The 18,998-nt window shown below is 45.1% G+C and overlaps 1 protein-coding gene across 1 annotated transcript in view; it reads right to left on the bottom strand.

Annotated features, from left to right (window-relative positions):
* Window positions 1-5,764: 5,764 nt before the first annotated feature.
* The window catches only part of LOC109854464, a 91,016-nt gene continuing 77,782 nt past the window's right edge, over window positions 5,765-18,998 (bottom strand). Inside the window, exon 9 of the mRNA XM_020427566.1 lies at window positions 5,765-5,842. The gene's annotated coding sequence lies outside the window, so the exon portion shown is untranslated. The remainder of the gene's footprint in view (window positions 5,843-18,998) is intronic.

Raw genomic sequence — 18,998 nt, 5'->3', positions numbered from 1 at the left:
TTTCGAGACGCTCCGCGTATCTCTCTTACTCTCTCCGCGAGAGGGAAACTGGTTTAATTTAGATAAAAGTTACTGAAAGCCGATCGACCGAGAAGAGCCGGCCAAGCGACAAAGTAGCGCGGCCTTGGATTAAGGTATGCAAAATACGAAGCGCTGCGATGCATAGGATGTTTGTGAGAGAGACCAATTCCCGTCTCTTTTGAGCGACGAATCTAAATTTAAATCAATCCTCAATCAAGTATTAACGGCGCACTGAGAGACATCTTCATGAATGACAAAAGAACAATATTAAAAAAATAAAAAACAAACAAACAAACTGACAAGACGTAGGAAAAGATTCAATAAGTTTTGAATGCACCGAAATAATGCGTCACATCGCATTGTTTTCCAATTTGAAAGGGTATTCATCGCTCGACAAGTCTTTCGAACATGTTGTGCGCCTCGACAAAATGTACAAGACAGTATCTACGGTGAAAAGTACGAACGGTCAGGGACACCGTATTCTTGCCGTGGGCTAGCGTTCGTGAAAGAGTGCGGTGTACCATGTATGCCGCGGTCACGATACTCGCCTCGATAAGTACGACAAATTGCGCGTAATTGTGTGCGTGCACGAGTCATTACCCGGCGGAGGTGAAAATGCGGATGATCCACTTAAAAATACATAAAATATGCAGAGATCGCGCGCACGAAGACAGAAAAAAAAAAAAAAAAAAAAAAAACAAGTGCGTCAAAAACGTACCGACGCGTATCGCTTCTTCCAAACAATAAAGTACTTGGGTTGTTCATGGCGTTTTCTTCAACGGGTGACGTTAATCGTAGATGGCAACATGTCCGAGACATGTACACGAGATACACATCGCACAGATATTAAAAAACATCGAACAGCATCGTATATGAGCATTTACGGAAGCTTAAATTATGCGAATCAATACGATAAGACGTGAAGTTTCATTTAAAAAAGCGCATTTTTCAAACAACTCAATGCACTTATAATTTTTTTAACAAATAAAAAGTGTTTGCAAGAGATTTCTTCTAATTTTAAAGAATGTCAATATCGTCAAATTTACTGCAATATAAAAACTTTACACGCACAATTTCAAAAGAAAAAAGCTTTTAGAGAATTAAATTTGCCGGGATGTGCAACACGCTTCGTTTTCAATTCTATTTGCGGTACGCATATAATCGTAATACATTATGAGCTCTGTCGTCGATGTACAAAACCCGTGGCAGAAAAATGCGTAACAAAAGGGTCCGATTTGAATCTGTACAACGCTTTTACCCTCAATTAAAATCACCCTCGAGATACATCGTTTTGCCGAGCGCGACATTTGGTCGCGTTACGAAAGCGATTAAAAAATCGTCCCATCGCGCCCGGGTTCATGAACGACGGCGCAAGTTTATATCGTGGCGTTTAATATCGAACTGCGCAATAAACGATAGTGACAAATGTGTCAAAACCGCGATCGTAGTTATCGAAACGCACCCTTCGCGTTCTCGCACCCTTGCCACGGCAGGCCGATATGGAGAAGGGTTGGTCGGATCGCGCGCCGATTCACCTCCCCCTCGAAATGTCTAATTTATTTCACTTTAAAGTCCCCGTTCCTATAGGTAGACGCGAAAAAGTCACAACGTTATATGTACGGTCACATATAGAATAGAAAACGGGGTGGACTTGGCGCGTCACCCTTTTGCCGCTGCTTCGGCTCCAATAGCATGCGACACGTGTGTCCTCGCGACAAGTGGCGCGACACCCTCTTGCCCGATTCACGCACTCACCCTCACGCATCCTTTCGTACGCGGATGTGCATGCACGAGGTGTCGCACAAGTAGCACACTCTTCGTGTGTTCCGTATCTTTTGGGAGACGATTAGTTGCCTAAACACGTCTAAATATCGATAACGCTCGAGATCGCTGAACCCTAACCGAAGTTTTAAGAAAATATTGTGTAGCGATGATGTGTATTATAATATTTGAAATAATGTCAAGCAGATTTAAACTTTACTTTGATTTGCAATTTTAAACGAATATATTATTATACATTGCGCGAAACAATGAATTGTAATAATAATCTCGGAAAATGCATCTTAAAAAATTTACTGACAGCCTAATCCTCTAGATTTGCGGTGCTAATTCTACAAGCGAGCGACTTCGGGAACACCCCGTACATAGGGAGATACATACGCGCAAAGACCCTCTTTTTATGCTCGCGACGATATTTTAAAGTAGCAATGTCCCGGCACACGGAGATTCTCGAGACAATATCGCGCCCCTACCGCCACTTCGTCTTCTTTTCGTTTCTGTCCGTTTCCTCTCTCTCAAATACGCCTACTCGCGTTAACGCGTCCTTCCTGTCCCACCTCTTCGTTTGTCTTTCTCGCTCTTTCACGTTTCTCGCAGCAGTCTACAGAAACAGGACAGCTGCCGGCCACCAATATCACGCACGCGTATATCACCGTTGAGGATTTTCAATTTTAATATTTTCCTACGGGCGGGCCGCCTTTTACGAGCCGCTATATCATAACGGCACCTTTCGTTCTCCCGCTCTTTCTAGAAGGGTGAAGAAAATCGGGGGGGAAGAGCCCGCACGTTTCGAAGATATCTCTGTTCTTCGACATGGAACCGTTCGGAAATCAGTAGGAAAAGCAATATCGTTTCCCGCGATCTATTGTGTAGTCATTTTTTACATGCCTCGTATATTTCGCGCGTGATAGAATTTCAATGATTTAACTCAACGGTTGCAGTTCAAGCGATAAAAGAGAAAGAGAAAAAAAAGAGAGAGAGAGAGAGAGATAAAATTATGTACATTATGTATTGTATACTGAAACTTCAGAGAGTTATACTCTGGAACACACGAAGCTAATTCAAGTTTTATCCAATATCGGAAAATTTTTATGCTTCACAATAAAAAAAAAAAACATGTTTTACACAAAATATGAGGAAGACAAATTTATTTAATTATTATATATATTATGTATTATATAGAAAGCACACAATATATCCCAATAAGAATATTTTCTAGATTTCTTTTCTCTGACACTTCAAACAACAAACTCGGCTCCTAATCAGAGATTGTGTTCCGAACAGATCACCCGTTGCACGAAGCAAATTCCGGTCGCGTCTACGGACCCCTAAAAGGGAGCGAGATCGCCATTGTTGCTGGCTGTCGTGCGCCCAGGAAAGATGCAGGCGCCACACGGGCGGCTTTACGAGGCCTCCTCCCCCCCCGCCCCCGATGAAGAGGAGGGACGAGGAGATGCGGCCACTGTTTTTTGCGAGGATTAAATGCAAGCCGATGCCGCGATAAGCCGTAGAAAACCACGGTGGAAGCGGTACCGGTGACAGATTATGTCCGGTGACTGCAGCGATCCGCCTCCGTTGTCCGGGCAGGCGCGCCCGTTTTAACGCCGTCCGGGGATTAAAAAAGACGTAAAGCGGCGAAACCGCGGCGAATTCTTACGATAAGTAAGAGCTCGTTCTCCACCAGCAAACAAAACAGCCGCCGCGGCTGCGGGACGCGCGTTCGAAAAAGCGGAACAAATGCCCTATGATTTTTCACACTAAAAGCATCATCAGTCAGATCGCACACGCGATGTTCATTGCAACGAGAAACATTTGGCTGTGTCGAAAATACCGAAGTTTGAAAATCCGAGAGTGACAAATGGGTCAGATCAGAAGAAAAATAAAGCCACGAATGACTTTTCAGCAAGATAACGATCCGCATAAAAATAACAATAACAGTTTTTTTTTTTTAAACATCGATGCAAATATACCTTTTTCAATTTTCTGAGATCTTTTCATTTTTCGAATTTCCAGCAATCTCAAAGAGAAACTGTTATATCGATGCTCGCAATTATTATCATCGCGAATATAAGATCGCATCACCTTGCCTTCGTATGTGGGCGATGATTTTGCGCGCGCGTTACGAGACTACCGGGTAATCGTGTGCTTTTTTTTCTTTTACTGTTTTCCTACGTTCTTTCATTTGCCGTGGGATTGGGGAAAAGCCGGTGCTCGGGATAAGCTGTAGAAAAGCACCGGAGCGCGGGAGCGATGCCGGTGACAGATTACGCCGCGCTCTGCGCCGCGCGATCCGCAGTCTGCTCCTAAAGCCGCGTCGTGAAAAAAAAAAAAAAAGCAGAGCGAGGAGGATTCGCCGAGGACAGATCCCTCGTCCGGGTGTGGATTACCTACTCTACATCGGTACGTACACGAGCACGACCGTATTCATTATATCCGGCGTTAATCCCCGGCAGCATCGAGTTAGGGATTGTCATTGGGGAAGATACAAAAATAGAGACGCGTGTATGCACATAATATTTACATATTATATGTGCGCGTATATGCAAATTATCCTTATATACATTTTCTTTAATTTATATTCTTAAAGTTATTCGCGAGAAATAATGTAATTTACGTTTTTATGTTGTGCGACGTGAAATTTTTTATTAGGACATGAACGTAAAAAAATATTACTGGTGATGTTGTCGTTAATTTTAGAGTTTAGAGCAAAAACAAAAAAAAAAAAATTTAACAAAAAGAACAAAAACGCAAAAAAGTAAAGCGAGATGTCGACAGAAATCGTATTACATTGGGAAAAACAAAAAAACCAAATCTATCGAGCGTAAAGAGAAACTGCGTGACAAACAAAAGTAACAAAAAGATATAATTTATATATATTCCTTGTAAATTATACACTTCAAATTTAAAATTTTAATTTAATATCTCTTTGAAGGATATAGTTCGATTCGTTCAAAAAGTTGTTACAGTTCCACTAATTTCGACTCTTAAAATTAATATTGCTTACGCGGTATAAAAATTTACTTTCGTGAAAAACTGCAATACTGTATTCACCATGTTTGAAAATCTGAAACTAATAGACTTTTTTTTGTTAGAAGTGTAGTTTTGTACACAATTCAATGGCTGTGAAAGAAAGTTGAAGCAATTTTGTTGTCCAGCGTAAGAGCGGGGGCAAGAGTTTTGTCGCGAGCGGCTTAACGAGCAAGGACCTGGTTTTTCCTCTTTGTTTCTCCAAGTACTTGCCTCCCGCTTGGCGTCTCTGCTCAAGCACTCCCGGCTTATATAAGTCTTATAAAGAGCAAAGCGGCAGGACCACACACATCCGATCCTATCTACAGGGCTTTTCTGTGCGCCTCGCCTGTCTCTGTCCTTCCTCTTTTCTTCCTGTCTTCCTTCCTTTCTGCTACGCGACTGACTCTCCGTTTGTTCTACCTCTTACAACGATTCGCCCCCTAAACCGATCCCGCGATCTCCCGTACGTCCGGCAAATTATACGCGTGGCAAAGGCCGCCGAGGATACTCGCTCTCGATGTTATCCGAGTGTATTCGATACGCTTCATCTTGATCTCGATAAAAAAGTCATCGACGTACGAAATAGGGACTTATCTTGTTTCGAATGTTACTTTAATACGTAAATCTTGATCAATTACAATATTTTTAAATAAAAAAAAAAAAAAACAAAAAAAAAAAAACAAAAAGAGTGTTTAATTAAAACGAAAAACAAGACACTTACCCCATTCTGCGGCATCCAATGACAGTATCCAGTGATCGGAAAAAAAATACATACGAAATTAAAAATTATCTTCTATCTCTTACATTGTTTTTCTCTCTCGCAAACAACATAAAATATTCTTATACGTGAGCTATTTCTGTTCTACCACAATGCTACATTTTATAATTCCGACATTAATTTTATGAGTACACCATATGTAAGAATACTACTCACCGTGGTCTCATTGACGCTCTTGATATAATCCTTGTAGGTGCCGGCTATCAATTTAACAATGTTCTCGTCACCGTGTTTTGCGCTCCAATGCAAAGCCGTCTGCAACACGAAGAAAGACGGGGGTGATAATTCGTTCGTCGGTCGTTTAAAATCGTGCGACGAACGACGAGGGAATGCCGCGCGCGAGTTTTATGCGACCACGACGAGAGGATGCTCGCGCGATGGGAACGTGATAAGTAAAAATGTATCAGCGCGAAGATTTATGAGCCGACCGGCGGATTTTTTTTCGACGGCGAGTGTGCCGAAGGTGGCCCGATTGTAGACACGACAAGCGAGCAGCTGTAGCGTATTTTCGGGATGACGCGTGAGGTGAAATATTCGCGAATTAAGCGACGACAACGACCGGGTGTCAACCCGGGACGAGCTGAATGAATAGGAACCGTCGCCCGCGTCGGGGCGGAACTCGAGAGAGGAAGATCCCGGCTGGCAGTCGATTACCGTCGGAGTGAAGAGAAGTTAGTACGGCTCGAGGAAGGCCGGAAAGAGCAAATAGATCGAGCTTGAATAATTTCCACTTAGAAACTTCAGTGAATCACAGAGATAGAAACTCCCTGGCTTGATAGTGGCTGATAACGTTTGCGAGTGTTTTCTGAATTAAATGCTGTGAAGAAGTAAAAAACAAAAAAAGAGAAAAAGTTACAATAGTGAGAAATGTATAAAATAAGAACTTAAGAAGAGAAAAAATTGATGATAATATTATATCGCGCTTAAGATGCACTTTCAAAACCATATTTTTCTGAAAAATATAAAAAATACATATTTCTTTCTGAAATACGCTACGATTCATAATATCGTTCGGAATTTCTTGCAGTTGCTTAATCACAGTCGCGTTCAATTATCCACGTCGTACATTCGGCTATCGAATGTATATACGCCGCCCCAAACCGCGTGGCCATATGAGAGGTCTGGTCCAGCGCGCGGTCAAAATTAATATCCAGAATTAATCACCAAACCATAGCGTGACGTCAGCTATTAACGCGACACACTCGCGAACCCCCCGATTAGAGGGGACGCGCTCTAAAAGGGATACACGTTTTTCGCGTAGAGGCGACGGCGTAAGCAAGCCTCCGTGTAACGGGACATGCATTTTAATTCCATCAAGTCCGCATCCCGCGGGTAGATTAAAAATAGTGTCGGTCTCCAGATTCGCGCGCGGAGGGCGTCGCAGAAGCTGTCCCCCCTTCAAGCCGGTACGCCACGTACATAGCCGGCCGCTCTCTCTCTCTCTCTCTTTCTCTCTCTCTCTCTCTCTCCCCCATGGCGGACTGCAAGTCGCGGACCACCTCATTAGCGAACGGGGAAAAAAACTCATTCTAACGAAGCTAACGTACCTAATGACGGGAACCACGCGCTAGCCCGCCCGCCCGCGCGAGCGTGTACGTGAGGTAAACACGTACGTCCGCCACACGTGGCAAGCCTCTGTATGAGGGCGTAGAGTACACCTTGTGCGAGTCTTTCCTCTCATTTTATATGCGCGGTCTCCGCGGCAAATTAACGAACGACGCACGGAGACGTGCACGACACACTCGCGTGACATTATGTCGCCACGTGGTGCTAATAATGTTGAAAAAAATATCTACTAATCCGATAAGTTGTCAATTGCGCGTGTTTGAAAAAAAAAAAAATTAATTAATTAATTAACTTGTCGCAATATCGAAAATTAAAATTTAAATACAACGAACTCACCCTTTCTTTAGTGCGTAGTTGCGTGAACAATTTGTCAAAATTTTCTCTTGTAATTAGATAACGTTATTTATAACGTTATACGGATTATAGAAAGAGTGAAGCACACGGAATTCGCGCGTATACGAGCGGATAATTAAGAGCGCGCTGTCGCTGTACAATTATTAAACGTACCGCGCATAGCGTAGCGGCAGTCCGAGCGAAGTCATTAACCGCGAAGTGCGCGGACATGGTCCATCTAATACGCTCCGCTGGCCCCGGCTGGGTGAAGATGCAAGAATCCGGCTGAATTACACGGCCGAGGTGCAAAATGAATTTTTACGGTGGTCTCGCGGGGCCATCAGCGCTTATGTGGGTATAACCACGGGACCGGGTCGTCGGACGTCTACTTCTCCCTCCCCCCTTCCACCCGTTCTCGGGCGTGCTAACGAAGTTTTATGAAGCGCGATAGCGCCATACCTACGCCGCGCGCCGCCGTGGACTTTGGCGCTCCTTAATTTGTGAATGCTGCTGCCGCGCGGTGTCGGCCGCGCGCCGCGCCGCAAAAGAATGGTATGTCGGCCGACAACGTGATATATCTTCGGTCCTCTGCCCCGGACCTTCGGCCGGAGTACCGGCTACATACCGTGGGTGTACGGTAGCCTGTTTCTTTTCCAACCGCGGCGCGGCGTTAACCTTCCTCGCGACCGACTCCGTAAACCGCGTGAGAAAGCGCGCGATCGAAGTATAACGCCCGATCGCGCGATTACGCTTCCTCGTCATCTTTTCATCATGTGCCGAAGAAAAAGCACAGCGACGAAAACAAAACAATCGCCTTGTGCGTGTGTGTTTTATTTTGACACGTTACATAATTAGTAGCATCGTACCGAGTGGGCCCAAGTTTTAATTAGAGTTTTAATTAATCTGCTACACGCGCTGAGACCGTCGTGACGTTAACATAATTCGAGATGACCACCGACCGTGACCACGCTCGCGTCAAAAACGCTCAAACGTCAAGATACAAATATTCTCGAGAGTGTCACATTGTAGCTCGGTAAGATGCGGATGCTGCGCTTTTTTTAAATTTCTTTCTTTACTATATTTACATACTATTAATAAAATCTGGAATATATATATATATATATCCATGTGCGAGACGTGTATAAATTTGTCGACAAATTCCAATTAGTGTATTTTCACGTGAAGGAGATCTCGAAATAATCGGACTTGCTCGATCGGGAGAAGCTCAGCAGCAACATCACCGATCTCATTCGGAAATATTCTCTTCTCGCAATGAACCGCATCTCCTTCCCGACACTTCCACCAGTTCTTCCGTGGGACCGAATGTCTCCGTGACGACGTATGCACGCCACATGTGCGCGAAACTACGTAAGCCACGACTATATAGTTGTCTTCCCGTGGATACTGATTAAGCCGGCCTGGGAGAACCGCGGGCGGTTCAGACGAGGACCGGAGCGGAGAAACAGCAGCGGCGGCGGCGGCGGCGGCAGCAACAACGGCAGCGAGGGCAGGAAGGAGCAGGGAGCAAGCAGCAACGGGCGGCAGCAACGGCAGCGCAGCTACCGCGGGTCTCTGCGCTGATGTATGCGAGCGATACAGATATCTCCGGGAAGGAATTTGCGTTGAATTAGCGTATAATCGGCGGGCCGATCTGCTCATACGGAATCCCGCGGCCCCGCTTACACGTGTCCCGAGAGCTGTATTCTCTGCGCGAACACAATATTTAGTGGCCGTCGTCGTGGCGCGGCGTCGTCGTCGTCGTCGTCGTCGTCGTCGTCGTCGTTGTGTCTCTCTCTCTCTCTCTTCTTCTTCGGTCCGGTCTCTCCTCTCCCGTGGGATCCGCTCGCTGCCGCCTGGTATGCGAGAGGAATACCCCTTTTAAACTTAGGGAACGCTCTTCCCTGGCCTAAATTTTTTCTTTCTCACCGTTGAGCCGCGGGTCGCCCGCCTCGACCGGCGAGCCCGCTGGGAGCGACGGCGCGATTTCGTTATTAAGATGGGATTTCGAGATGCAGAGATCTCGCCCCCGGGGTCATCTGACTCGTTTCTCGCGCGTACGGTAATTGTGGCGGGAGTGTTACGAGACCGCGGCCCCGCGGTGAACGCGAACCTCGCGTTAATTGGCCCAAGATCGTTGTTACGTTGATAATATTTGCAATACAAGTGCAAAAGTTATTAAATTTATAATTGCTAAGACATTTGAGAGATTTTTTTTTTCTTAACACTCAGATAGATAGCAATTAGAATCGTTTAAAAAGGATTACATCCCAGCCCGTCATGCAACTCGATCGTTCCATGCTAGGAAGATAATCGCGCGGAGATGCCGCTTGCCACGAGGAGGGTTTACAAGCATTTAACAGATTTCACCATCTCGGTCTGCGCTCCTTAACTTTGCCATTCATCTTGGCATCGTGAATCTGTCGAGAGTAAGAAAGAGAGAGAGAGAGAGAGAGAGAGAGAGAGAGAGAGAGAGAGAGAGAGAGAGAGAGAGAGAGAGAGAGAGAGAGAAGGGAAGTCGGTTCGACGACCGATCCACGAAACTCTCGTGGGCCAATCGGCGGTGGGTCGTTCGGATTCGAGCGGCGCGGGGCGATTCGATCTTCCGAAGATCGATTCTGGGAAATCAGGGGAGACGTCGGGCGCGTGTCTTCCGACGGGAAGAGGCCTCCACGGGGGTGAAGATGGAGGAGAAGAAGAGAAGGTGGATTAGCCGGAGGTGGAAGGGGAGAGAAGAAGGAGGATGGTCGCGGGTAACGAGCCTCCGGTCACGTGTATGGCGTCGGGCGTCGAGATGTCAGATCTATCGGCGCGTGCTCGATGGCGCGTGTCTTCGCCTGTTGATCAGGTCCTGTTGCTTTTACTCGTGCCTTTTACGCGCACACATCGTACCGGACTGTCCGATTGCCGGCATTAGTCATGAATTCGTGATCGTGTGACGTTGCGACGTGACGAGCGGAAAAGCCTTCATATGCGATGAATATAACACGCGCGACGATCGCGTATAAAGACTTCGTCGAATGGATCGTCGAGAGATAATGCGCGACGTGATAAGCTATGCTGATCATACAGCGCTGAGTCGACAAAAAAAAAAAAAAAAAAAAAAAATCACACGTTTCTCTGTCTCGAAATGTTTCTCCCTCTTCGTTTATTTATTCGCCAAGAATCTAGTTGTTCGCTGTATTCAGCTATGAATCGATATGCAGATTGCGAATGATGAATCTCTTGTTATCCGCGTCGATTCAGCCGACGTTTTACGATAAAGATTCGCGCGCCGTTACTCAGCCGTTTGAATGTAGAGAAATGCCGAGAAAGAGTGTTTTATTTCCTGCAATTGCGTCAAGGAGGTGTGTTACCCAGAGTCCCGTAAAAAGAAGAACGACGCCGCGTGGCGTGCCGGTCTGAACTTTCGCGTCTTGCGCGAAGGATACACAGGATGCGGGAGGTGTCATTAGCATAACGTGGAAGAGCCGTGGTTCGTGATTTATTCGCTATCTCCCGTTCTTTTCGCTCGTAATTCCACCTCCACGCCGAGTAAACACGACCCCGGGAGCCAGCGAAGGCGTCCGAGTGGAAGATCTATTAGAAAATAAATTTACGCGAATATCTCAAAAGCTCGCGCGTTATTTTTTCGCAAACGATTCATAACGCGAATAAAGAAGAGGAGGAAGCGGGGGGAGGGAAAAGAACGTATGTATATATACGGAAACGTTTCTCAAATGAGCAGTAAATATTTTCGGTTTTTGTGTGATTTGACAAACGGAAGTTTTACGTCTAAGTATCGTATATGTAAAGCGAAAATTATACGTACCGAATTGCAAATTATTAAAGCGTAATGTTAAATTATGTTCGAAAGATCGAAAGAGACGGAGGAATTCTTTACGAAATATTGACCATCGCGAAACATTTGTAATTGCGACTCCATTTCGAGCAACTACCTGACTTATCTACACCGATAGTGTAACACCGTGAATCAACGATCAACAATGTTATCCCTCATCGTCGAAGATCCGCAATTGCAATCCATCATTGCGGCGGTACAATTGAAAATCCGCTTCCTCGCTCGAGGAAGTAATAAGAACCAACGCCGGCAGATCGCGCAAACGAGGTGTAACTGAAATCACTTGAGGCATTCGCTCAAACGAGCTGTGACTGCATGAAGATCTCTATCCCGGCTACTCGGGTCTTTAATTCTCTCACAGATTACTACCCTGCGAAACTCGTTTTGAATATTAATTTGTTGTGGAAACGCGGATTCGCGTACGTTACACGCGTGCGATGTGCAATTAAAGCGCATTTAAAACGCGAGAATAATTAGGAAACAACAATCGTCTAATTTCGTATTCGTTTTTAATTGGGCCAAAGTCGGTCTGTCTGCATTGATCGAAAAGATTAACAGCGTTGATCGCTTATTAATCGCGTTATAAACCCAAATAGTTTATAAAAAAAAAAAGAAAAAAGAAAAAAACAAAAAAAGAAAGTAGGTAACTCTCCAGTCGAGAGAAAGCGCGCGCACCACTTTACTTGACGCACTCTCAGTATACGTTGCGTCAGAAAATTAGACAACGAGAATTTAAAGACATTGAAGAGTGGAATCACCGAGTAAATCTGCGCAAAGTGTGTTCCTGCGAGTTTTCCTGCTGTCGCAGCTGGCGTCGACGAGCCGCGACGCGACAAGACATTGCCATCAGCCACGTCCATTATCTCGTGAAACGTTGATTCGGTCCGTTGAGCATCGGTAGTCAACAATTTCGCTAGCAGCTCGCTTAGCGAGCGAACGTCCGTGTCGCGGCTGCGTCTTACACGTGTGACCGTGGGAGACCGGACGTCGTGGATTTATATACTGTTCGAAGTTGGGAAGAGTAGAAGCGCGACGTTTCCCGGAACAAAAGCTGACCCGCTTCCAAAGATCGCAGGATATCCCGCGATTCTTGAAAAAGAATTGCTTGTACCGACGCGAATTTATCGTCGCGCGTTTCAAGAAAATTTCGTAATCGGGGGAAAAGAAAAGAAAAAAAAAAAAAAAACACGCTGAGAGAAACAAACACAACCAACTGCGATAAATAGTTATTTATTTTTATTGTTGGCAGGAAAGATTTTCTCATCTTGAAATGAGATCAGAGTTTTTTTTTAGACATGAACGCGCCATGGTTTATCGCAAAAAATATATGTTTCACTCGTGTATGCTCCGCGTGGATGATCCCAAAACTCTTACAGCCCGGAATATCGATATTCCGGTGAAGCCTCCCGAGATCCCTCGTGTGGTTTCGTGAATCACGAGATACCTGCCGCGGGGCACGGGCGCCGCATGCATACATTCACCTGCAGCGGAGTTTAAACGATTAACGGGGGCGGTTTCCCGCGAATAATCGATGTCCCCCGATGTCCTCGGGCGTGCGGCAAAGTTCTCGGTCGTCTCGATCCAACACGGTATTTCACGGGGGATTACGCGGCTTACGCTTTCGTTCGATCGTACCCCCCCCCCCCCCCCCCCCGGTCCCCGGTGCTCCTCATCCACCGTCAGGAATTATCGGTCGTGTGTCGATTATATTTTCGCACAGGCGCATCTTCCCCTTTGCGTCCCATCTTCTCTCTCAGGCTGAAGATACACGGTTTTCTTCGAAGGAATTATATCGCAAAGAGAGAGGAGATATTCAAGCTGTGGCGCATTCGTTAAAAAAATCATTAAACTATCTCAAGCGAGAAATGTTTCATCCATTCTTGCCGTCATCTTTCGATCTTTTCCATCCAAGAAAAAATCTAGAAATAACACAGTAAAATATATAATTCACGTTTTTTGTGTGTACTTTCTCAAAACGAACTTTCGTTGAGTTTTTAGTTGCTTGCTGGATTGCTGTTCGAAAGCTCAGTCTACTCTATACTGTGATCGACGAAACGAGACAATCAATTCGGAATCGATCGCGAGCGATTTGCGGCCCTGACGGATAGAGAAGCTCTCGCTGCTGCTGCTGCTGCTGCTGCTGCGCCGGCAAGAGAACGGCGGAAGGGGTGAAAGGGTAAGCCGCTTTGCGAACGAGCGGAATTGCCGAACCGCGTTCGGGACGAAGGGAGTAGGCGATTAGGTAAACCCGGGATTAGTTGGACGTCGCTGTGCTCCCGCTTCGTTCGGGATCGGAAGAGAACTACGATCGGAGAGAGAGAGAGAGAGAGAGAGAGAGCCCTTCCACCTTCGACTCAGACTCGAGAGTAGCTTCCACCCACTCGCAAACACCGCTACTGTTGGCCCAGCCCGAGTTCGATTGCCGCCACTAATAATGCCACCCTTGATTTACATGATTGGATTGGCGTCTCGAAATTGAAACTACCGCCTGCGTCGCCACGCGACGAAGTGGAGCTTATGTCTTGTATCGAGCGGGAACATCGAATTTTGCAATCAAACACCCTCAATGAATTAGCACAATGTCGAAATCGCGCAAAGAAATAAATTTACGATTGCGTATATTTTCGACAATTTCTCATCTCGTTAACACAATTTATTGTTATCTTCGATTTATTGTTATTTTCAATTAATCAAAAGCGATAAATTTTTTGTTTCGGTTTTATTGACTTATCGGTTTTCGAGCAGTTCCGTTTAAAATTTTGCAATGTGTTGTTTTGCGATCCGTGCGGATGCGCGCGCGCGCGTTGCAGAGAAATTATCGTAAATTCTCGTGTGTGACCGTGATTCATATTGAATCATTCTCTTTTGCGTCCCGGATGTACGCGGACACCAATATATTTCATAGATGGATGCAACAAAAGAACGTCGTTTCCTCGGAGAGACCTCTCGGAGAGATTAGTATGCTCGTATCTGCATGCCGCGAGATCGTATCTGCCACGAGCGCGGGTCCTTTGTAGGTTTTTGTTTGCGTTGCGTACGTATTTATGTGAGCGTTCTTCCTCTTCTTTTCGGCCTCCCTTCTTCCTTCTCCATCTCTGCTTCTTCCTTTTCTCTCTCTTTCTTCTTATTTTCTTCCTCTCTCTCTCTCTTTCTCTCTCTTTCGTATTATTCTCGTCTCTTCTTCTTCCCATATATAATCGCGGGGGACGCTTCTACTTAGAAACGCTTCAAATGATCCACTTCGAACAATCAATCTTAGGAAGTTACCGTCACGTCGCGAGCCTCTCCGGAGAATTTCTTCGGCAAAACGAAGTCACATTCAAATGTGTCCAAGTTCGTTTTTTTTTTTTTTTTTTTTTTTTTTTTTTTTTTTTTTTTTTTTGTAGACGAAGAAACTTCAACACGCGGATTTTTTCACACCTTATTTTCAAGATTATCCGATAGTGTCGGAAAACTTTTTGATAACTTTCTGTCATTCAAGAGTAATTTAAATATTTGACTATTATTAGCGATACGTGTTTCAATTTGTATCTAACAATACAAGGTTTGATTGAAGCATCCACCACGTACAATGCATCAATATCACTGTCGAATCAAATATATATCCATTGTCTTAGCGCGAATTGGCTATTCCCTATTGTGTACCAATTATCTCGTCCGTTCTACCTGCGTTACATGCAAATTGGATTTCGGTTACGGAAAACGGGGAGAGGAAGACGTCGCCAACCGATTCCTCATCACGAGATTTCGTTGCCGAAAGCAAATTAGACGGCCAGTGCGTTTTGAGAACTTTCCGACCGATTGAACGGACAAGGGCAATGTACAACAGTAAAAGAGCGTGAAATTAAGGCTGAAAGATGGTCCACAAAATACAAATATGTTCGTTCGTGAAACAATAATGGCGCCAAGCTGCAGCCACAATAGTAGGATATCGTCGTCGCCAGGAAGCCGACGACAATGCCGGCTCTTGATAATTGGGTTCATTTTAAACGCTATTCGATCCTCAATTCTACCCAACGAAAGGCTGAATCCGCCGGAGACGAAACGGTCCGAGAAGTTCAGCAGCAGCAGCAGCAAGACGGGACGATGGTCGGTCGTGTGGCGATGTTAATCCGATTGCGCGACTCGCTCGTGCCAGTCCCTTTGAGATGTAACGACCGGCAAACTTCTCGTCCGTTACGTCTTTGTGCAAGTTGGAATCAAGTTTCTTTGACGACCGGTTCGAGTAGTCGGCGGCGCCAAGCTTCAGAATAGTTACGTCGAGAGTTCCTTTGTTGAACAATTTAGGGAAAAGATTTATTGGCGAAAATTTTGCGAACAGTTTAAGTCGCGCGATCTTTCTGAACTTTTTCGGTTAAATTCTTAAATTTTATTGATACGCTGAATAAAGAAAAGAGAGATGGCGATCGACGGCGAAGAGCGCACGAAGTATCAAAGTTTTTTTATTTTTTTTTAATGCAAACGCGATGGTTTATTAATTACGAACGAATCTCAGTGTGCGTTCGCGTAAAGTGTGGGAAACATGAACGATCGCTCTCATATCTGGCTGGGAAAGGAAAGAGAGCATTAAAGGAAGAGATGAATTTTTTTTTTGTGGCAATTTCAGCGCGCGTCAATTAAATTACTGCGATGCGTCCGGGCCCTCGGGTTCGATCGAGCAATATAGGAAGCGCATCGCGCTTGAATGAGGATCTTTCCCACACGCGCGCGCGCGCAAAGCGTCTTTACGCATGGCGGATATGTATTTCGTACGAGATTGCATATTAACGCCTAAATTCCGCGTCTTTGCGGTACGTTACGTTACGTACATATACGTTAGCCGTGAAATCGCGGAGATATCATCGACAAGAATTCTTGGTATTTTCTTTCGTTGACCACATTCACAAAATATGCGAACGTAATAGCGATACGATCGGCCTACCGATACTTATATTAAGACTTCTCGCGGCCATCTTCGATTTTATGACGAGAAAATCGAAGAAAATTGCCGTAGTTTTTTGTGTTCTTTATTAAAAACTAAACAAATATTTCTCGTACAAACGCAAATTTCTGTACGAATCAATAAAGAACGTTTGTAAAATATTAATTAACGATAAATCTTTACTGACGCAACCACACGCGGCCTCTAGCTTGGTTTACAATTATTCTTAACTCTATCACACAGCTCTCCATCTATTCACACTCTTAATCACTCATTCCTACTCTCTCCTCTCTTTTCCTTCCTCAGTTCCCTCATCATTTTCATCCATTTCACCGTTTCTCTCTCTTGTTCCTTTTTCACTTACAATTTTCTTAACTTTTAATCTATTTCTTTTTTCCATATGTATGTGCAGCTCATTATGTGCTCTATCATCCTTTCTTTTCTCCAACAGATCTGAACGTTTGTAAAATTTATCAAATTTTTTATTCAACGCAAAACCATATCAACAAAATTGAGTCGAAAAACACAAAGCTCTCTTGCAGCGTGTCACCACGATTTCATATTTGAATCAAAAGAAAAACGTCGAGTTTTTTTTACGAGTGTGTGTTCCATCGCGATTTCACGTGCGTTTACATAAAAGTATTCTTTTTTATTTTCACAAAAAAGTGGCACTTCCTCGCTTCGAACGTCATAAAATCCAAGATGGTCGCGAGATATCGAAGAGCCTCGAAAATGAGAAGATATTGAAATCGAACAAATTTTGTGTGAATACTAGACACACACGTATTATTGCTGAAGAAGAGTTTAGCGCGCATGTCAATTTTTTCAATCAACAAAAGATCGCTGTCGATAAGTTTTTTAAACAACCACGTAAGAAATATATAAAACACGAATCGGAAGAAGATCTCACACATTTCCGTGACGCTTCGTGTTCCTCATTAGTTGGCAAACAACGTGAGTCAGAAATCATTGGCATTCACAGACTGCCCGTGTCTCGCTTTTCGGAAATACAACGTGGGAGGTCACGGAAAGTCGCGCGCGATCGTGAACGCGTCGGATGACTACCCACGGAATACAGGAACGCGACGAAACCGAAAGAGTTGCCGAATCCGTTGTAGAAAGCGAGGTTTCCGTGCCGGAACTCTAGAATTCGTCGCATTAACATGACGCGCGCGTGAGTCACGCGAGTGCGTTGTTAGTCGACGGACGTTCGACGGTTTTCTGTCGGCGATATTGAGATGACGACGCTGATAACGACAACGCATCGATGGCGACGTACGGTTGACAATATGATGACGCATAATGAAAGAGGGGAATCGGTTGTTTTCTTTTGTTGTCGTTAGCACGAAGAGAGAGACAGAGAGAGAGAGAGAGGCGCGACGAGAATTTCCATTATTTACGCGGCGCGTACAACGAGCTGACACAGAAATAGGCACCAGAAGTCGCGTACGCGTCCGCGTCGTTTAACGCAATTACCTCGCCTGCCGTGCAGGCGTGCGTGAAATTCCAATATCCAATTTCGTGTTACAATCATCCCCATTACCGAACGGTGCTTTTATGTACGCGAGCGCGAAAGGCACATTACGCGCTTAATAAGACTTTCATATATTTAACATCGTATCTTCTTTTAGTGACCAGAGAAAATTCTTTTCTTGTTTTTTTTTTTTTTTTTTCAACAGACCAGAGAAAATTTTGCAAATATATATATATATGTCAAAGTTTCCGTTACAGGCAAAAGAAGTTATTTAATTAGAAGTTAGCTATAATATATTTAAACGTTCCGAACTCAGATCCTTTTAATACTAACTGATAATTGAAATAAACCGGCAGCGTTGGATGTCCGCGCGCGCGCAAACGCATACATTTGCCGACGACTTTCCATTTAAAGTGCAAAACGTCCTTGGACGTTACGCCCGGCAGCAATTTGAAAACACTCTGTACGGCATTAAGTGACGAACCGAGAGCGAGCCGCGTACGAGAGTAATATCCTCCCGAGCGGGGAGGATAACGCAAAACCCGAGGGTGGCAAAGAGGGTGTCGCTTCGGGGGAAAGAGGATCTCCGCGCGGGCAAAAGGGTCAGCTACAGATTTTTGCGGGCAGGTCGGACCGGGCATTGGGCAGCTGGCGTGCGGTCAGCCGCTATGCCCGCAGCGTTGCGTCGGTCGTGCATCACCGGCCACCGTATTAACCCCAAGCCCCGACGTACTCGGCCAGCACCGCAGGCCGCAGAATCCACGGTCCATGGGCGCGCGGATGCCCTATGCGAGTTCTCCGCGTTCCGCCATATATACTTGATAACCATCCCGTCCAAGCACGCCCCGCGCTCTTTCTCTCTTCTTCGGATGTAGCCACTACCGCGGGCATTATATTGCCCATAACTTGGCCACAGTATCCCCTGCATTTTACACGGAAATATGTCTGTATACACGAATGTACGCAAACCGTACGAGAATTGAAAAGTAACAAGAAACATTGTCGAATGTGATGTCATTGTGTAAGAAAGTTTTGTTGTGCTAGCAAAAAAATCTTATTCACACTTCGCAGAATATAATCTCTTCTCTTCAAGCTTGAAAAGATGTATCTTTGCAAAGATTTCAAACATATAGGTAGTCGATTACGCGCCGCGCGTACAGATAGGCAGAAAACATGAAAAGATAGGCGGCATCGAAGAGGAGAAGAGCTAGAGCGCGCAGGCTCTCATATTCCGTATAATGAGAGCAGCACCAACATCAGACAAGCCGACGCTGCCGAG

Source organism: Pseudomyrmex gracilis, unplaced genomic scaffold (assembly GCF_002006095.1).
Source record: "Pseudomyrmex gracilis isolate BER0280 unplaced genomic scaffold, ASM200609v1 scaffold_67, whole genome shotgun sequence".
Lineage (NCBI taxonomy): Eukaryota > Metazoa > Arthropoda > Insecta > Hymenoptera > Formicidae > Pseudomyrmex > Pseudomyrmex gracilis.
Note: the sequence above shows the minus strand (reverse complement) of the source record. Positions and strands in the feature narration are given on the sequence as shown.